Source organism: Mobula birostris, chromosome 12 (assembly GCF_030028105.1).
Source record: "Mobula birostris isolate sMobBir1 chromosome 12, sMobBir1.hap1, whole genome shotgun sequence".
Classification (NCBI taxonomy): domain Eukaryota; kingdom Metazoa; phylum Chordata; class Chondrichthyes; order Myliobatiformes; family Myliobatidae; genus Mobula; species Mobula birostris.
In genome coordinates this window covers 86,801,367-86,819,294 of record NC_092381.1, presented here as the reverse complement: position 1 = coordinate 86,819,294, position 17,928 = coordinate 86,801,367, and the positions used below count along the sequence as shown (strand labels likewise).

At 43.3% G+C, this 17,928-nt stretch overlaps 1 protein-coding gene across 3 annotated transcripts in view; it reads right to left on the bottom strand.

The window, feature by feature from the left end:
- The window catches only part of LOC140206115 (uncharacterized protein C1orf21-like), a 206,643-nt gene extending 189,004 nt beyond the window's left edge, over positions 1-17,639 (bottom strand). The window contains exons 1-2 of one of the 3 annotated variants that reach the window (XM_072274293.1): positions 17,423-17,639; positions 16,528-16,621 (exon numbers count right to left, since the gene is read on the bottom strand). The gene's annotated coding sequence lies outside the window, so the exon portion shown is untranslated. Of the gene's footprint in view, positions 1-16,527; positions 16,622-17,322; positions 17,369-17,422 lie in introns of those variants that run through there. The other 2 variants (XM_072274292.1, XM_072274294.1) reach the window with 2 other exon arrangements.
- Positions 17,640-17,928: the final 289 nt, after the last annotated feature.

Genomic DNA, 17,928 nt, shown 5'->3' with positions numbered 1-17,928 from the left:
CTCTTTGGCCGAGTCCTCACCATCTCTATCAGTCTCATTCTCTCTACATTCTAGCAACAGAACCCGCTAGATTCTACCACTTACTACACACCAGGAGCAACTTGCTCCGGTCCTGTAGCTTTGGGATGCAGGAGGAAATCGAAGCACCCAGAGGAAAGCCACAGAGACTGCAGACTACACAGAGAAGACAGAGGTCAGGATTGTACCTAGATTTCTGGCCCTGTGAGACAGCGGCTCTTCCAGTTGTGCCGAAGTGTGGCCTATACCACGCTCTGAGATGTAATTGCAGTTCACTCATTTCAAGGGCCAAAGCCAAATGGTCTGCTTCTGCTGACCTTAGTAGCAATGACTCCTTTGTGAACCAAGCAGAAGAAACTGAAGGCTGCAAGGAATCACTGCTGCCCTGGTTCCGATGCTACCAGGAGTGCACAAATATAGACTGGCCATCAGGAGCAGAATCAGAATTCAAGTCTATTAGCACTAATGTATGCTGTGAAATTTGTTGTTTTGCAGCAGCGGTAAAGTGCAATATATAAAAGTGACTCTAGATAAATAAACAGTGCTAAATAAGAGCATAATAGCGAGGTGGTATTCATGCACCATTCTGAAATTTGTTGGCAGAGGGAAGCTATTCTTGAAACATTAAGTGTGCATCTTCAGGCTCCTGAATCTCCGTGATGAGAACGGGCATGTCCTGGATGACAAGGGTCCTTAATGATGGATGCCATCTTCTTGAGGTATCGCCATCCGAAGATGTTCTCAACGATGGGAATGCTAGTGTCCATCATGGAACTGGCCTCTGCAGCTTTTTCCCATCCGGTGCATTGGTGCCTCCATAGCAGGTGGTGGTGCAACCAGTTAGAATACTGTCAACAGTACATGCATAGGAACTTGCTGGTCTTTGGTGATATACCGAAAGTCAAGGTTACAAAGTATATTTATTATCAATGTTGTACAGTTTCCAACCCTGAGATTTGTCTTCCCACAGGGATTTACAAACACCATAGAACCCATTTAAAGTAAAATTCTACTCAAGGACCAAACATCCAACGCCTGAAAAAAAAAAGAACAAATTGTGCAAAAAATAAGCAGCGAGCGAATAACACATACATTAAACATCAAACTGCAGAGTCCCTGAAGGAGAGTCCACATCCACAAGCCGCCGAGGTGAGTGAAGACAGTCCAGAAGCTGATAGCCACAAGCCAGGGCCACGGAGTCAGGCAGTTCGTTCCTCAGGCTCTTAATGAAATATAGTCACTAGGATGCCTTCTTTGTAATTACATCAGTGGCATGGTACCAGGATCGATCTTCAGGGACATTGACAAAATTTGAGATGCTCATCCTTTGTGCTCATCCCCCACATGAGCCATCTGTTGTCGGCCCCCAACCAACACATATTCCACTCTCCCCTCCTACCCCTCCTCACAGTCCCCCATCCTGCTCTCATGACTATACCCCTTCCCCACACGAAACCACCACGGTGGGCTTCAAAGCTGAACAGGTGAGAAGACAGCTGAAACGTCTCAACCCAAGCAAGGCTGCAGGACCGGATGGTATAGGAACCAGGGTGCTCAAAGCCTGTGCCCCTCAGCTATGTGGAGTACTTCGCCATGTATTCAACCTGAGCCTGAGGTTCCGGAGGGTTCCTGTACCGTGGAAGACGTCCTGCCTTGTCCGTGCCGAAGATGCCGCACCCCAGCGGCCTCAATGACTACAGACCGGTGGCATTGACCTCCCACATCTTGAAGACCCTGGACAGACTTGTTTTGGAGCTGCTCCGGCCTATGGTCAGGTCACACTTAGATCCCCTCCAGTTCGCCTACCAGCCCCGACTAGGAGTTGAGGATGCCATCGTCTACCTACTGAACCGTGTCTACGCCCACCTGGACAAGCCAGCGAGCACTGTGAAGGTCATGGTTTTTGACTACTCCAGTGCATTCAACACCATCCGCCCTGCTCTGCTGGATAGAAGCTGACAGCGATGCAGGTGGATGCTTTCCTGGTATCATGGATTCTTGATTACCTGACTGGCAGACCACAGTACTTGTGCTTGCAACACTGTGTGTCCGACAGAGTGATCAGCAGCACTGGGGCTCCACAGGGAACTGTCTTGTCTCCCTTTCTCTTCACCATTTACACCTCGGACTTCAACTACTGCACAGAGTCTTGTCATCTTCAGAAGTTTTCGGATGACTCTGCCATAGTTGGATGCATCAGCAAGGGAGATGAGGCTGAGTACAGGGCGACAGTAGGAAACTTTGTCACAAGGTGTGAGCAGAATTATCTGCAACTGAATGTGAAAAAGACTAAGGAGCTGGTGGTAGACCTGAGGAGAGCTAAGGTACCGGTGACCCCTGTTTCCATCCAGGGGGTCAGTGTGGACATGGTGAAGGATTACAAATACCTGGGGATACAAATTGACAATAAACTGGACTGGTCAAAGAACAGTGAGGCTGTCTACAAGAAGGGTCAGAGCCGTCTCTATTTCCTGAGGAGACAGAGGTCCTTTAACACCTGCCGGACAATGCTGAAGATGTTCTAAGAACCTGTGGTGGCCAGTGCCATCATGTTTGCTGTTGTGCGCTGGGGCAGCAGGCTGAGGGTGGCAGACACCAACAGAATCAACAAACTCATTCGTAAGGCCAGTGATGTTGTGGGGATGGAACTGAACTCTCTCACGGTGGTGTCTGAAAAGAGGATGCTGTCTAAGTTGCATGCCATCTTGGTCAATGTCTCCCATCCACTACATAATGTACTGGGTGGGCACAGGAGTACATTCAGCCAGAGACTCATTCCTCCGAGATGCAGCACTGAGCATCATAGGAAGTCATTCCTGCCTGTGGCCATCAAACTTTACAACTCTTCCCTTGGAGGGTCAGACACCCTGAGCCAATAGGCTGGTCCTGGACTTATTTCATAATTTACTGGCATAATTTACATATTACTATTTAACTATTTATGGTTCTATTACTATTTATTATTTATGGTGCAACTGTAACAAAAACCAATTTCCCCCGGGATCAATAAAGTATGACTATGACTATTATAACTTTCCACTGCTGACCCCTCCATGAGGACAGGTGCGTGTTCCCTCGACTTACCCTTCCTGAAGTCCACAATAAATTCCTTCGTCTTACTGACATTGGTCTTGTTGCAACAGCACTCGATCAGCCAACCTCACTCCTATAAGTCTCCAAGTCACCATTTGAGATTGCGCCAACAGCTGTGTCATTGATGAATTTATAGATTGAAGCTATGACCACTCTATTCCAGTTGCTCAGATTTACTGCAGCCTGTTTACCGAGATCTAGTTATCTCGCACTCAACAATCCAGTTCTGTTTATCTCATTAATAATCTAGGTAATACATTTGTCCCACCATGTCACTGAGTAGCTACTTCGTCTATTTAAAAACAAAAATTGCCTGAACAAGCTTTTGAGAACTCATCCTTGAATCACCAGCGATACTTTAAATACAGTAGTGACAACTCCTTGACCTGTTGGCACGGCTCCCTCTTTCAGCACAGGATTAATCAGTCTTTCTCCATGCTGAGCATTGGCGGAGAAATGCAGGACTTATTCACATGCTGGCAAGAATCCAATCTCAGCCACGCTCGCGGAAAGAAAACAAAGCCTCAGAGAGACTGCCCTGCAAGGCTCGCAGACTTTATAGACAAACACAGGTTGGCATTGTCCACTAGCATCTTGCCCTGTCACAGGTACTTTTTCAAACCAAGGCCCCATCTACATTCCCAATTGGGGAAGAAAAGACACACTGTAGTATTTGCAATATGCTGGGAAAAGTAACCCACTCAACCACCATTAAAATGCATCTGAACCTGTTCTACACCAGTTTGTTTCATGCAAGTTTGCTGCTACTTTTGTCCATAACAGTCTTCAAAAGGCATTCACAAGGTCCTGCAGCCCTTCAGACAATCTCGGGACTTTCAGAGTAACAACAGAAGTCCAAGTTCTTGTACCATCCTTCACACACAAAAAGAGCAATTCAAACCTCCCCCCGCCGACCACCCCCAACTCATTTAGAAAGTCTCAGAGACCCTTATGGCAACAAAGCTTTTTTGACAAATAGTCACTGGTACAATTGGGTCACCTCTAGATTATTAACAATGGGGTTTGCCAGTTTCCTTGACTTCAGGAACTGACCAAGTATGCATCAAGAGGGATTCACACCAAGAAACAATTAATGCAAAATAAAAGAAATGCAGCACGTGGAGTACTGTGCTCAGTTGTGGTCACCACACTACAGCAAAAATGTGGAAGCCATAGAAAGGGTGCGGAGGAGATTTACAAGGATGTTGCTTGGATTGGGGAACATGCCTTATGAAAACAGGTTGAGTGAACTCAGCCTTTTCTCCTTGGAGCGACGGAGGATGAGAGGTGACTTGATAGAGGTGTATAAGATGATGAGAGGCATTGATCATGTGGATAGTCAGAGGCTTTTTCCCAGGGCTGAAATGGTTGCCACAAGAGGACACAGGTTTAAGATGCTGGGGTGTAGGTACAGAGGAGATGTCGGGGTAAGTTGTTGTTTTTTTAAAAAATACAGGCAGAGAGTGGTGAGTGCGTGGAATGGGCTGCAGGCAACAGTGGTGGAAGCAGATAAGATAGGGTCTTTTAAGAGACATTTAGATAGGTACATGGAGCTTAGTAATATAGAGGGCTATAGGTAAGCCTAGTAATTTCTAAGGTAGGGACATGTGCGGCACAACTTTGTGGGTCGAAGGGCCTGTATTGTGCTGTAGGTTTTCTATGTTTCTATGTTCTTGTGTGCTTGCTTCACATACTGAGGAATGTCAGTACCATTTCCTGGTGTCCTTCTTTGTCATCACTCTCCAATTGGTAACCTAACTGAACCAAGCAATCTAGTTGGCCAAGAACCACTCACGACTAACATGACAAACCAGTTTTCAAAATCCCACTGCTTCCTCAAGAAAGGCACTCAGGTAATCTGAGTAACATGTGGCAAATCCAACAACACACCTGAACACAGCATGTTGCGTGGGAGGACAAAACAAAAATGTCAGCAATTCACTAGCGATGTTTCCTTTAGAAATTATTCTCACCTGAAGATCATACATTTACAGGGGAAGAAGTCTAAATGGGAATGCAGAAAATGAATGTTTAGTGACACGCTGCACTTCACAGTTGTATGTGCTTGAAGCATGTTGTCAACCAGCTGCACGTAATTTGGTGCTCTGTAGTTGCCAAGGAAATTGTCAACAACATCCTTGAATGCTTTCCATGTGATTTTCTCCAGTCCCACTAGAAGTTCTCGAATTGCTTCTCATTGATGACAGGTTTGATTTGTGGACCAACAAAATTGGAGTTAATTTTAACAAAATTTACTTGGAGTACTGTGTCCAGTTCTGGTCACCTCACCATAGGAAGGATGTGGAAGCATTGGAAAGAGTACAGGGAGGATTTACCAGGATGCTGCCCGGTTTAGAGAGTATGCATTATGATCAGAGATTAAGGGAGCTAGGGCTTTACTCTTTGGAGAGGAGGATGAGAGGAGACATGATAGAGGTGTACAAGATAATAAGAGGAATAGATAGAGTGGATAGCCAGCGCTTCTTCCCCAGGGCACCACTGCTCAATACAAGAGGACATGGCTTTAAGGTAAGGGGTGGCAAGTTGATGGGGGATATTAGAGGAAGGTTTTTTACTCAGAGAGAGGTTGGTGCGTGGAATGCACTGCCTGAGTCAGTGGTGGAGGCAGATACACTAGTGAAGTTTAAGAGACTACTAGACAGGTATATGGAGGAATTTAAGGTGGGGGCTTATATGGGAGGCAGTGTTTGAGGGTCGGCACAACATTGTGGGCTGAAGGGCCTGTACTGTGCTGTACTATTCTATGTTCTAAAATTGCCTTCCTTAATCTTGGCATCATTATTCTGACTTGAATTATGAAGTGAAATAAAAATACATTCGATTTCAAAATAATGGTGCGAAATAGGGAAATTTCATAGTGATTTTCATCATCCAAAACCAAAAATCCATAAGATACACCCAGAAGTATTCAGGAAGCAATATCTTTGTAGTCCAGTGTAATCAGGAACAAACCAACAGAAACTACTCCTGCACATTTATCTAGCACAAACTTGCAAAATCATTTAATTTGTTTTGTAATTTTCCTTGAACATTGAAAGATCTAATTTTTTTTTTTACAGAATTCTGCAATAAAAAGATTGAACCACCGCAATATAAAAATAATTCTCAGTGGTTACTATCACAACCTCAGGATACCCCAAAGTATTGTACAGTTATTACTTAGTGTAACCATTGATGTAATTTGCTGGCACAGCAAAGGCCTAATAACAGAGGACAACCTGTTCTGGTGGAACTTCCAATTGCGTATTACATCAATCCTAACAGGCAGCAGGGGCCCCAGTCTAATGCAGGGATTCCCAACCTTTATCATGTCATGGACCCCTACCATTAACCAAGGGGTCCACGGACCCCAGGTTGGGAACATTCGGTCTAATGTCAAAGGAGGGAACTTTCATCAGTTGTATACCTTTTCAGAACCACAAGTGTATCAGCCTAGGTAGGTGCTTGGGTATCAGAGCCAAGAAAGAAGAAATGCTGTTCACCAAATCATGGCCAAAATGTAACCACATGAATCTGATGCTCTCTGGTACAGGGCCCTCTTTCAAAAGTCCAGAGCTATCAGGCACTTTAACTTGGACAGAGATGTTTTATACACACAGGGAAACAACTAATGTACAGTCTTCCTTCCAAAGGTGACAGCAGTACAGGCAATTAGTCTGTGAAGCAAATGGAAACTTGTGGTCATCTTATTTCCATATGCACTTGGGAAAGATATTTTTGTCACTCAAAGTTATGTCTGTCCAAAAAAAAAAGGAGGAAAATTGGCTTTGGTGCCAATTGGCACTTATTTTTGGAGCAATTATTGAAAGTAAGAAAGTTAGCATCTGTCACAGTCACCTCTTTGTAGCATTAGCTGGAAATTTCCACTCTCAATGGAACCCCTTGGTAATGAAAGAAACACCCACCAGATTAACAATATAGATCATTCTGACAGTTCATTTTGCACTGGCTGAACAAAGAACACAAGGAATGAAGGCTTTCATAAACAGAAAATCAAAAATTTACAACATTTCATTCAAAAGATTAGGAAAAATCAAAACCACACAAAACTCATTTGCCCAAGACTTGTGTGACAAATATAATTCTGGTGGTTAATCTACAGAATAGAAAATAAAGAGTCACCTCTTCTTTAGTAAGCACAGAGTACCTTCCTCGGTAGTCTCTCCAAATAATGAATCTATACAGATTATTTAATCAATAAATAAATAAATCTAAATCTCAACATGAAAGGGATGATATATTGAAATGGCCATGGGACAACAAATGTGAATGGAAAGTCAACTTAAAACAACAAACTGCTGGAGGAACTTAGCATGTAAATCACAAGTATAGAGGCAAAGGATTGGTTGACATTTCTGGTCAAAACTGAGAGTGCAGAGGGAAAATGGCTGGCATACAGATGTGAGAGGGAGGGGCGAGGTAAAGGTAGGAATAAATGGAACCAAAAAAGGGAGGGTGCCAGGAGAGGAAGGGATACAAAAAATGAACAAAGTTCAATAAAGGCCTGATGTTGATTTGTAGGCTACCAAGTGGACTATGAGGTATTATACTTCCGTTTACTCTTGGCCTCCTCTAACTCAGCAAGACCAAGCATTTACAAAGCACCAATGGTCCACTCATAATGCTGGCCTTGATTTCCAGTTACGTTTTTTTCAACACTCCTTCCCATTTCCACACTGACTTGTCTGTCTTTGGTCTTCTCCCCCACCACAGTGAGGCCAAACACAAATGAGAAAAGCAACCTCACATGCTGTTTATAGACAGCCGACAACTCAATGGTATAAAGATTGAATTTTCCAGTTTAAGGTTACCCGCACCCCTGGTGCTCCTTTCCCAGTCCACCTTGTTTTCTCTTTTCCTTTGTTCACTTTCTCCTATCCCTTTCTCGGCCCTTCATCCCCACTCACTGGCTCCACCAGCATTGGTACCTATCAGCCTCTGTCTCAGAAACATCAACCATCCCTTTGCCTCCACCGATGTTAGCCCGCCATCTTGGATGCAGCAGTGCAGCCTGATTATTTCACTATTCTCTGCAATGACAGGACAGCTAAGTCTTTTAAAGGCAAAGGAGGTGGAGAAAGCCTTATGACCAATTCATCATGGTGCACAGTTCTGCTTATCCGACCTGGAACATCTAGTGGTCAAGTGCTGTCCATTTTATCTGCCAAGGTAGTTTTCCACCATCATCTTGATAGTGGGGTACATTCTGCTTCAGACTAACGTCAGGCAAACACTGGAGGAACTGAGAAACAATCAGCAGTCATGAAACAGCACACTGTGATGCTTATCCTATCATTGTGAAGGTTTTCAACCAGGTTAGCTTGAAGAAATCTCTGAACAATTACCACCAAAGTATCGCTTGTGGAATCAGAGGAGCCAACACACTTGACCGCTGTTATACCACCATCAAGAACGCTTACCGTGCCATCCCATGCCTGCACTTTGGAAAGTCTGATCATCTGGTTGTACTTCTACTCCCAGTGTATAGGCAGAGACTAAAGACTAAAGACCACAGCACCAGTGGTGAGGACCAAGATATGGTCAAGGGAGGTGGAATAGCACTTCCTTTGTGTCTGTGGGCCAGACAACATTCAGAGATTGATCTTTGAGTCTGAATGAATACGCCAGTTGTCACCGACTTCATCACCCCGTGTGGATGAGTGTGTGCCTTCAAGAACATACTAGACTTACCCAAACCAAGAGCCATGGATGAACCAGGAATGCTGAGGGCTACATCTGTGGCATTCAAGATTGGTGATCTAGAACTATATCAGTAGTCCAGGTATGACCTACAGAAGGCAATTTTAAGGGCGATAGAACAACTCTGATTAAAGTTAGTGAGAAATCGGATGCATGTCAGCTATGGCAGGGTTTGCAGACAATTACAGGTCGACCTTCTATAATCCGGCACCACTGGGACCTGAGGAGTGCCGGATTAGTGAAAAAGCCGAATTACAGAAGGATCACATTAAGCAATAGCTAACCACCTCATCATACCTTTAAAATATCAAAGGATTCAAAGGTTCATTTAATGTCAGAGAAATCCTGAAATGTTTTTTCTTCACAACCATCTATGAAAACAGAGGAGTGCCCCAAAGAATGAACAACAGTTAAATGTTAGAATGTTAGCAGCAGCGAGCAACAATCCCCCCTCCCCACCGGCAAAAAGTAAAGCACACCCACTACCAGCACTCAAGCGTGAGCTAAGCGATAGCAAAGACACAGACTTGCAGTTACCCCAAAGACTACATTGTTCACCCGATAGTTCGACATGCTGCAGGCTCTTTCTCTCTCCTAATAAAGGAGAAAGAGGTGACTCATGTAAATCAGTACAAGTTAGATAATAATGAAACAAATATTAAATGAGTAGCAAGTGAAATTTTAATAAAGTAATATACCGCACAGGAACAGAGAAAATAAAGGATACAGGTAAATGTACAGGAATTAACTTATACAGAACAGTTGAGCACTTCCGCTTCTAAAGTGAGACGTTTAATATACCTTCAGGCAAAGTTACATGTCTGCAAGTGAGGGGTTGTCAGAAGCAGAAGTCAGAAAAAGGAGGACTTCTAGACGCCACGTTTCATGTGACCGCCAGGTGGCCAGGGATTCGGCGCTGAGCTCTTCCCCCTTCACTCACAGTCACTGAGGAAAACCTCATTAGTTTCTTTTCCTCTTCTTAATCATATGCTTAAGTTCAGTGGGTCACCAGGTCTCATCTGAGATCGTAGGCAGAGGAGAACGGAGCGCCGGTTGGGCAACACTGGAGGGTAGTGCGTGACTACCGGCAGGCGGGCGAGAAGGTGGACCAACCCAGCGCGCGCCACCTCTCCCGCCACTGGCGGGGGAGACGGGGCAGGTGCCGGGCGGCCGTGTCTCATGCAAATGATATTAATAAATGCTGGAAAACAAGCAGGAATCACCTGTCTATGCTTAGAAGAGGGCACCAACACATGAACAGATCTACTGCAACCAAAACAATGCACAGCAGATTGGTACGGTGGGCCAGAAAATTTGAAATTACCGTTGCTCGGAAAATTTGAAAGCAGTGCAGATTATCGAAGGAACCGGATTACAGGTAGTAGGATTAGTGAAAGACAACCTGTAATTCCTACAAAGCAAAACCTAACATCAAGAATGACAGAGATGCTTCACTCCCAGATGAGCTCAATGTCTTTCATATGCACGCTTTGAAGGGGAGAATAAAACTACACCAATGCAAATCCCAGCAGCATCTGATGATCTCTGTCTTGGAGGCCGATGTGAGAACGTCTTTCAAGAGAGTGAACCCTCGCAAGGCGTTAGGCCTTGATGGTGTACTTGGTAGGCTCTGAAAACCTGTGCCAACCAACTGGCAGGAGTGGTCAAGGACAATCACACCACTGCCCAATAACAGGGTGAGCTGCCTCAACAACTATTGCCCAGTGATACTCATATCTACTATGATGAAGTGCTTTGGGAGGTTGGTCATGGCTGTCATCAACTCCTACCCAAGCAAGGATCCGGACATGCTGCAATAGGCCTGCAACTGATGCAATCTCATTGACTCTCACTCAGCTTTGGATCAGAAGTAGATTAAATGTAATGCCTAATGTTAGTTTTATCAACTGCAGATGAATTAGAAATTGGGCACTGCATACAATAGGACAATCTGATGTTCGCTGTCTTACATCAATTCTCTCACAGATCCCTACCTTGTATAGGCACCTTTTCTTCAGCAGAAAGAATGAGAGGTACAGGTAGCAGAAACCAATAGGGTTATAAAACAAATATAAAATATAACATATTATAGATTGCTAGGCAAATATAGATAATACTCTCGGAAAAGAAAGATTAGTTTCAGATTTTTGTCAATCAGTTATAGCACTGAGGATCAACACCTCCATGTATTTAAAATCTTGCAAAGGGCATGTACCTTGCTCTAATTATGTATAGGATATGTACTTTGTAATTATGTTTTAGTGGCCACAAATTACTTCAGTAACATTTCCCATTCAAAATTATGTCACCATTCATGCTCTCAAAAGGGAAGTTCCATTTGTGTGAGGACAAATGACAAACATAACTTCTTTGAATAATCAAATGGCAGAATGTAGGAGATTTAATTTATAAGCCGGTGAGAGTAAAAATAATGAAACTAAAAACAGACATCAAGAACATCTGATAAGCTTTTAACCTGGAGGTGGTAGGCAGGTGAGGAAATTGCAAAGTGAAGACCAAAATATCAACAAAGCACCATTCATATAGGAGCAAATCCCCTTAGATTGGGAAACAACCATTTTGCTTCATTATTAATAAAGAATAAGAGAAAAAATAAACAGAAAATTAAATGAGCTTTAGCATGAACTTTCAGAAAGTAAATCTATTCCTAGAAACTAAGAATGACAGCATATTAAAACATAGGTCAAAATCACTGGTATGGAGCTGGTAGCCTTGTGCCTGTGCATGGAATCTCCTGCATCTATTAACAATGTCTACATATTTAAACAAATAGAGACTTTTAAGTGGATTTGTAAGGTTACACTGAACTCACCAAGACAACTTTTTGAAGATATCACCAGCATAGTTGATGAGGATGCATCCATGGAGAGAATATTAATATGAACTTTCAGAAAATAAATCTATTCTCAGAAACTAAGAATGAAAGTATTTTAAAATAGAAGTCTAACTCACTGGTATGCAAGTTGTGATGAAGCACGAGAGTGTGGGGCATTAAAGAATGCACACGCCAGTTGGCTGTACGCACCACACTAAATTGGAACCGGCAGTTTTTCACATGACTCAGATGAAGAAACAGAATACAACCTATCCAGGTTTGCTGGCAAAGCTGTATCAGACATGGATTTAGAGCAACTGGGAGCAGAAAGTGGCAACGACATTAATAGGGTCCAGCGTAATAATGAAGACTGTACTTCTAAAGTATTTTAACCACCTTACATGCTGAAAGGTCTTGAGTTTGTGAAATAAATGCAATGGGTAAAGCAGGCCATGCGAGATTCCTCCAAAAAGATCGGGGCTTTCAATAAAAAAGGAACTAGATACAATGCTGAAAGTTTGGGGAACTACAGGCCATGGAAACTATAAGAAAGAGTGGAAGAGCAGAACAGAGGGGTTTGAGAACAAAATATATAATGTTGATGGTGAGAACAAAAAAAAAGGATAACAAAACAACTCTTTTTTAAACCAGATATGCTGGAGATAGAGATGGAAGGTATGTAACACATAAAAAGTTTTAGTTTGATGCTCTCTGGGGCACTGGACCTCAGGAAGAATATGTTGGCAGCCATGATACTCAGATGAAAAGATTTAAATAATGAATTATGATAAGCTAGCTTTCTGCTTCCTTTTACAATTTATCATAATAAGTTTACTCATTACAACCTGCCCAGGTTTGCCAATAGAAAGACAGCTGGGAAAGTGACCTGCAACACAGGAGCCTACAAAAGGACAGGAGGTGGTTGTGAGGAGGCAAGCAGGGTACGATGTGAAGAAAGGTGAGTTTACTCACTTTGGTAGAAAGGAAAAAAAAAACAATATTTGAAATGAAAAACTAGTAAACACCTGTGTAGGGAGAAATCTCAGTGTGATGATTCAGAGATACAGCAAGCAATAAGGTCTTTATTGCAAAGGTATGGAGTACGTACGAATGTTGCCATCATGGCCTAGAACATCAGCAAGTATAGAGATGAAGGACTATGCCAGCTCTGCTCTTCAAGGGAAGGTTGACATCTCTTGAAGACAGTGTGACAGGGTCACAGGACTGACTGGACAACCTCTCCTATGGCCATGCTTCTCGGGGTCCTATTGTCAATCGGAGATCGAAATGACAGCCATTAAAGGATTTGATTAAGACACACACTGCTGGAGGAACTCAGTAGGCCAGGCGGCAGCTATGGAGGGGAATAAACAGTTAATGTTTCTGCCCGAGACCCTTTATCAGTCCCTTCACCAAAACTTTGAATAATTAGGGTTAATTAGAATTAGGGCTAAGTTGTTCAGGGGTATTATCAAATAGCACAATGATTCAAAAAGAGGAACACAATGAATAGAAGCAGTGGGGCACCTCGGCCACTGGAATTTGTCCCACAATTCAATATGATTACAGCTGATTTGTCATAGGCCTAAATGCCTCCTCTGTGACACTTTCCCCAGGCATCGCAATTCCTTGATCAAAAACATTGAGATGGAATCTAATAAATTTGTAAAAACTGAGGTAGAAATATTTTTGTTAGCTAAGTGTGTTGAGGTTTATTCCAGCAACAGAGCAAAAATGGAGTTAAGATATCACTGAGCCATGGTCAAGGGCAGACCAGACTCGAGGGGCTGAATGGCCAACTACTGTCACTAACCCCAGGTTTACTCATGAGCCAGATCTGCAGAGTGATTGTTGTGGAATCATTGCTGCCCTGCGGTGTTTAGAAGGATCACAGTTGTTCACTAAGAATGAGTAAGATGTACCGTAACAAACAATAGTTACAAGATCTAAAGAGAAAACAGATACCAGAGTAAAGCAGTTTTAACAAAACAGTGTTATGACTCTAAACAGGGCAGAAAATAACCAAAGCAAAAACATGAACAAAACACATGGAACGAAAGCGATTTTCTGCTATGTTGTCCTTATGTCAACTCCACATTCTGCAGGCATTGTGGATCATTTCCCAGATTCTGTGAAATCAGACAATGCACTGAGTTCAGCAGTCATGCAAACACATGCTCACACCATTATGTACATGTACACAATAGTCTTGCCTGCCAAGCTACCACAACAAGATGCTGCATCACCACACAGCTTGCTCGGGTGCCAGGACTGAATGTGGGCTGAACCTTTCCCTCTGGAAGGACAACCAAACCACCCCAACCTCGCAATACTTCACGGGTGCAGAGCTGATCCCTACCCAGCCTTTCTACTTGCAGCTGCTAAAGGAGGAGCAAAAGAGCAGGTTAAAGCTGCCGTGGAGTCCCTTCTCATTTGTGTAGTAACAATAGTTGAAGTTTGAGGCAGGCACAGGACACAACAAAAACAGTGTCAATCTGTTAGCGTTGTGGTTAGCGCAATGCTATTAAAGCGCCAGCAACCCAGGTTCACTTCCGCCGTTGTCTGTAGGAGCCTGCACGTCATTCCCGTGACCGCGTGCGTTTCCTCCAGATGCTCCAGTCTTGGTTAGTAAGTTAATTGGTTACATGGGTATAATTGGATGGCGTGGACTCATTGGCTGGAACAGCTTGTTACCATGCTGTGTCTCTAAAAAAATTTAAATAGAAATAGAGTACAAAGTGTCTAAAACGCCCCAGATCAGGGATTGTCAACCTGGGGTCCACGGACTCCTACTGGTCCATGGCATTAAAATGTTGGGAAACGCTGCCCTAGATAGACACGGTGTAGTTCTTTTTTGGTAAGCTTTCTGCTATTGATAGGAATCCAAAAGACTTTGCCAGAGACTAAGAGCTGATTCCTTACATGCTCCCAAAGGTTGGGTTATCCATTATAATCCTTATGGTGAGAGGTTGGGTTGGACTGATCCTCCAGAATGGGGATGAGAGCCAGGTCCTCTGGAATAGGGTTAGGAAGGGAAATGATGCAGCCAGTTAGGATAACCTGTAGAAATTTGCAAGTGTGTTTAGTGACATACTAAATCTCCTCAAACTCATAATGAAATATAACCACAGTCATGCCTCCTTCATAGCTGCATCGAATAAGACGTTTGGTCCAGCACAGATCTTCAGGGATACTGACATCCAGGAACTTGAAATTGCTCACTCTTTCATTTCTGATCCCTCTGAGGATTGGTGTGTGTTCCCTTGTCCTACCCTTTCTGAACTCCACAATCAGTTCTTTGCTGCAACACCACTCAACCAGGTGATATATCTCACTCCTGTACGCCCTCTTGCCACCAGCTGAATAGTTGTATTGTCAGCAAATTTATAGAAGAGGAATCTGTGGTGAGCAGACAAGACAGAGGTGGGGGGACCAAGCTCAAGAATTATTTCGAAAAACCGGGCCATGTGCAACTATCTCAATGAGATCCTCCTACACTGCAAATTGCCAAGGATCTGTGATGCTTGTTGCCATGGCAGCAATGACGAGCCCTGGCACTTCAAATGGAAGAACACATTTCAGCACATAGGGGAATAAGCAGAAAGGAAGGCAAAGCTGAAGAGCTGGTATCCGAGCGCAAGCTGACAGACTGATTGCTGAATGGGAAAACAGGAAGAAAATAGTAGGGTACAACCACAGTGTCAGTCACTTTCCAGGCATGAATCGAGAATTCCTGGCTTGTCTAGTAAGAAAATAAAATCAGATGCTTTCATTCATTTATAAATTATACATAATGTTAGCAATTTTGACTACTACAAGCTTGCACGAATTGAACAGTTAAGGTGTTCTTCAGAACATAAGTAAAGATCAAAATGAAAAAGGCTGCATGCAAGTTCTAAAACATTAGCCCAGAATGAAGCATTCTTAAGCCTCAGCTATAAAAGTGAAGATCGTAGGCAGCAAGCTGGATCAGGAGTCAACAAGTCACTGCGGGTTTTGAACAGCAGAAAAGCCAACATTATGGCTATTAAAAAGGTTAGACGAATAGAGAGCTCTTGAGCAGATAAGGGAACCAGCAACAAGAGCCAACAGAAAAGCCAGGTGTGTGGCCATCTCTCTCCATCACACATCAAGGACTCTAGGTTTGATCTGTAAACAAATTAACATTTGCCAAACAATTCTGTATCTATAAAGCCTGTAGGATTTTTCCCCCTATATGCATAACTAAAAACAACTGATTTTAACCTCCAAAATTCTAAAGATCCCCACACTCAGGAAAACAAAATATATTTAACTACCTTCCATAATTTCTCCAAGTCTCCAAAGAGATTTTAAGCAGAAACCATAAATCAACCCACAAACACACTGGTATGATGTATAAACGTTAAATTAATGAAGGAGATAAAATGCTGCAGCACAAGCAACGTGGATATTGTTAAATTGTCACAAAAATACAACTATGTATTAATAGGGGACCAATGTAAATACAACTGGGTGGGGGGAGACTGAGATTGGCAACAGCATGTTTTCTGTAACTCAGTAGTTTTCCCAGATCAGAACGTTTCCTGTCGGCCAACAATTGCAGATGAGCAGTGCAGTCCGTTGTGCGAGTTACATTATTAGCAGCTGCTGAATAATCAGCAAAACAGTTTCAAACATCACAAAAAAAAACTTGCCGGCGCATCTGATGCGTTGGTTATATTTACCCACACAATACATGGGAAAGATGATGTCATATATCTGGCCAGAACTTGCAATGAGCAAGGCACACATCACCCAGTCACCAACTGAATTTGTTAGACCCCCCCCCCCCCCCACAACACTCCCTCAGGCGTATAGTAATTCTCATAAAGACCTACCTATACACATAAAGACCACATTCAACTGTAACTCACTCATCAATTCTTACAGTAGTTCGTGTTTCACCAAATGAAGATAGCGTTTCCCAACATCCTGGCATAAAATTAAGTAGAAATATGAAAAGAGGGTAGTGGAAATAATACGTTTTACGAATATTTACACGTGCATTTACCAATTTGTCCCCCCCCCCCCCGCCATCTCTGTAGATATTAATTCGAGTTGGGTGTACCTCTCTTTCCATAGCTTTTCAGTCCAAGCCCCTGTAGTTTTCTGATTGTACATTCATTTTGCCAAGATTCTCACCAACTACAAGGCAATCAACTCCCAGAGGCCTGCGAAGGACTGACCCACAGGAAACCATTCTATATATTTTTAAAAAATCATATTCTCCCACATAAACACAGCTTGAAAGCGTTCTGACCTGTGCATTAACACATTTAAAATCAAAGATTTATCTCTCAGCACACTTCCGAAGCTGTGCTAATGCTGCGTGCAAATAAGTCATTAACCAGGAATTTTTTTTTCCCCTTTTGGAGCAAATAAACCATTTTCTCCTTTTTTCTTGCTGCAGCAGGAAACAGTTTTATTAAACAAAAAAAATCACTGCAATTTAAAATAAATCATTTTGCGTGTTATTCAAGAAGATTTTTCGTCCGTGTTTAGAAGACGAATCCAAATTAGACCGAGGAAAGATTGGAGAATTCACAAAACCAGCGATAAAGTGTTGCAAATTAATTGTTGCGAATGCAACCAGACATTGAGAAGGAAATCTCAGCGCGAACGCCTTAACTCACCCAGCCCCTCGGCTGCAAAACGCACACGAGCCACCAGGACAAAGGAGTTTAATATTAAAGACACACACACTCACACTCACCAAATAGAACGAACACTCACCGTTCACTGCTTTTATTCTTTTTGCAAGAGGGATCTGGGTAGAACTGCGGCAGTGTGGCAGAGAGGAGGAGGAGGAGGAGGGGACAGGAAGAGGAAGAGGACGAGGCAGCTGAGAGCTGCTGACTGGGTGCGGGTACAGGTCTGGGTGCCGGCCGTGAGCCGTCCCGGGCTGTGTCTCGTTCGCTCTGAGCCTGACTCACGGCAGCAGCGCCCGGCGGGCGGCAGACCAGCGCCAAAGCCGAGCAGTCGACAGCACAACCACCAATCACAGTGAGGGCAATGCCGTGCAACCATGGAGACAAAGCTAGAACTTACTGGAGCCCGCAACCAAATTAACATTTGCTCGGCTACAGATGCTGTTTTAAAAAAAATTAGAGGGGATAATATTCCAACAACCAGCATCACTTCAATTCCACCCCCATATCTTCCTTTCAGACAACAAGCAGGGCATGTTACATAATTTTTTGATACCGCTGGCTGCCAACAATGCAATTTTTTTAAAAAGC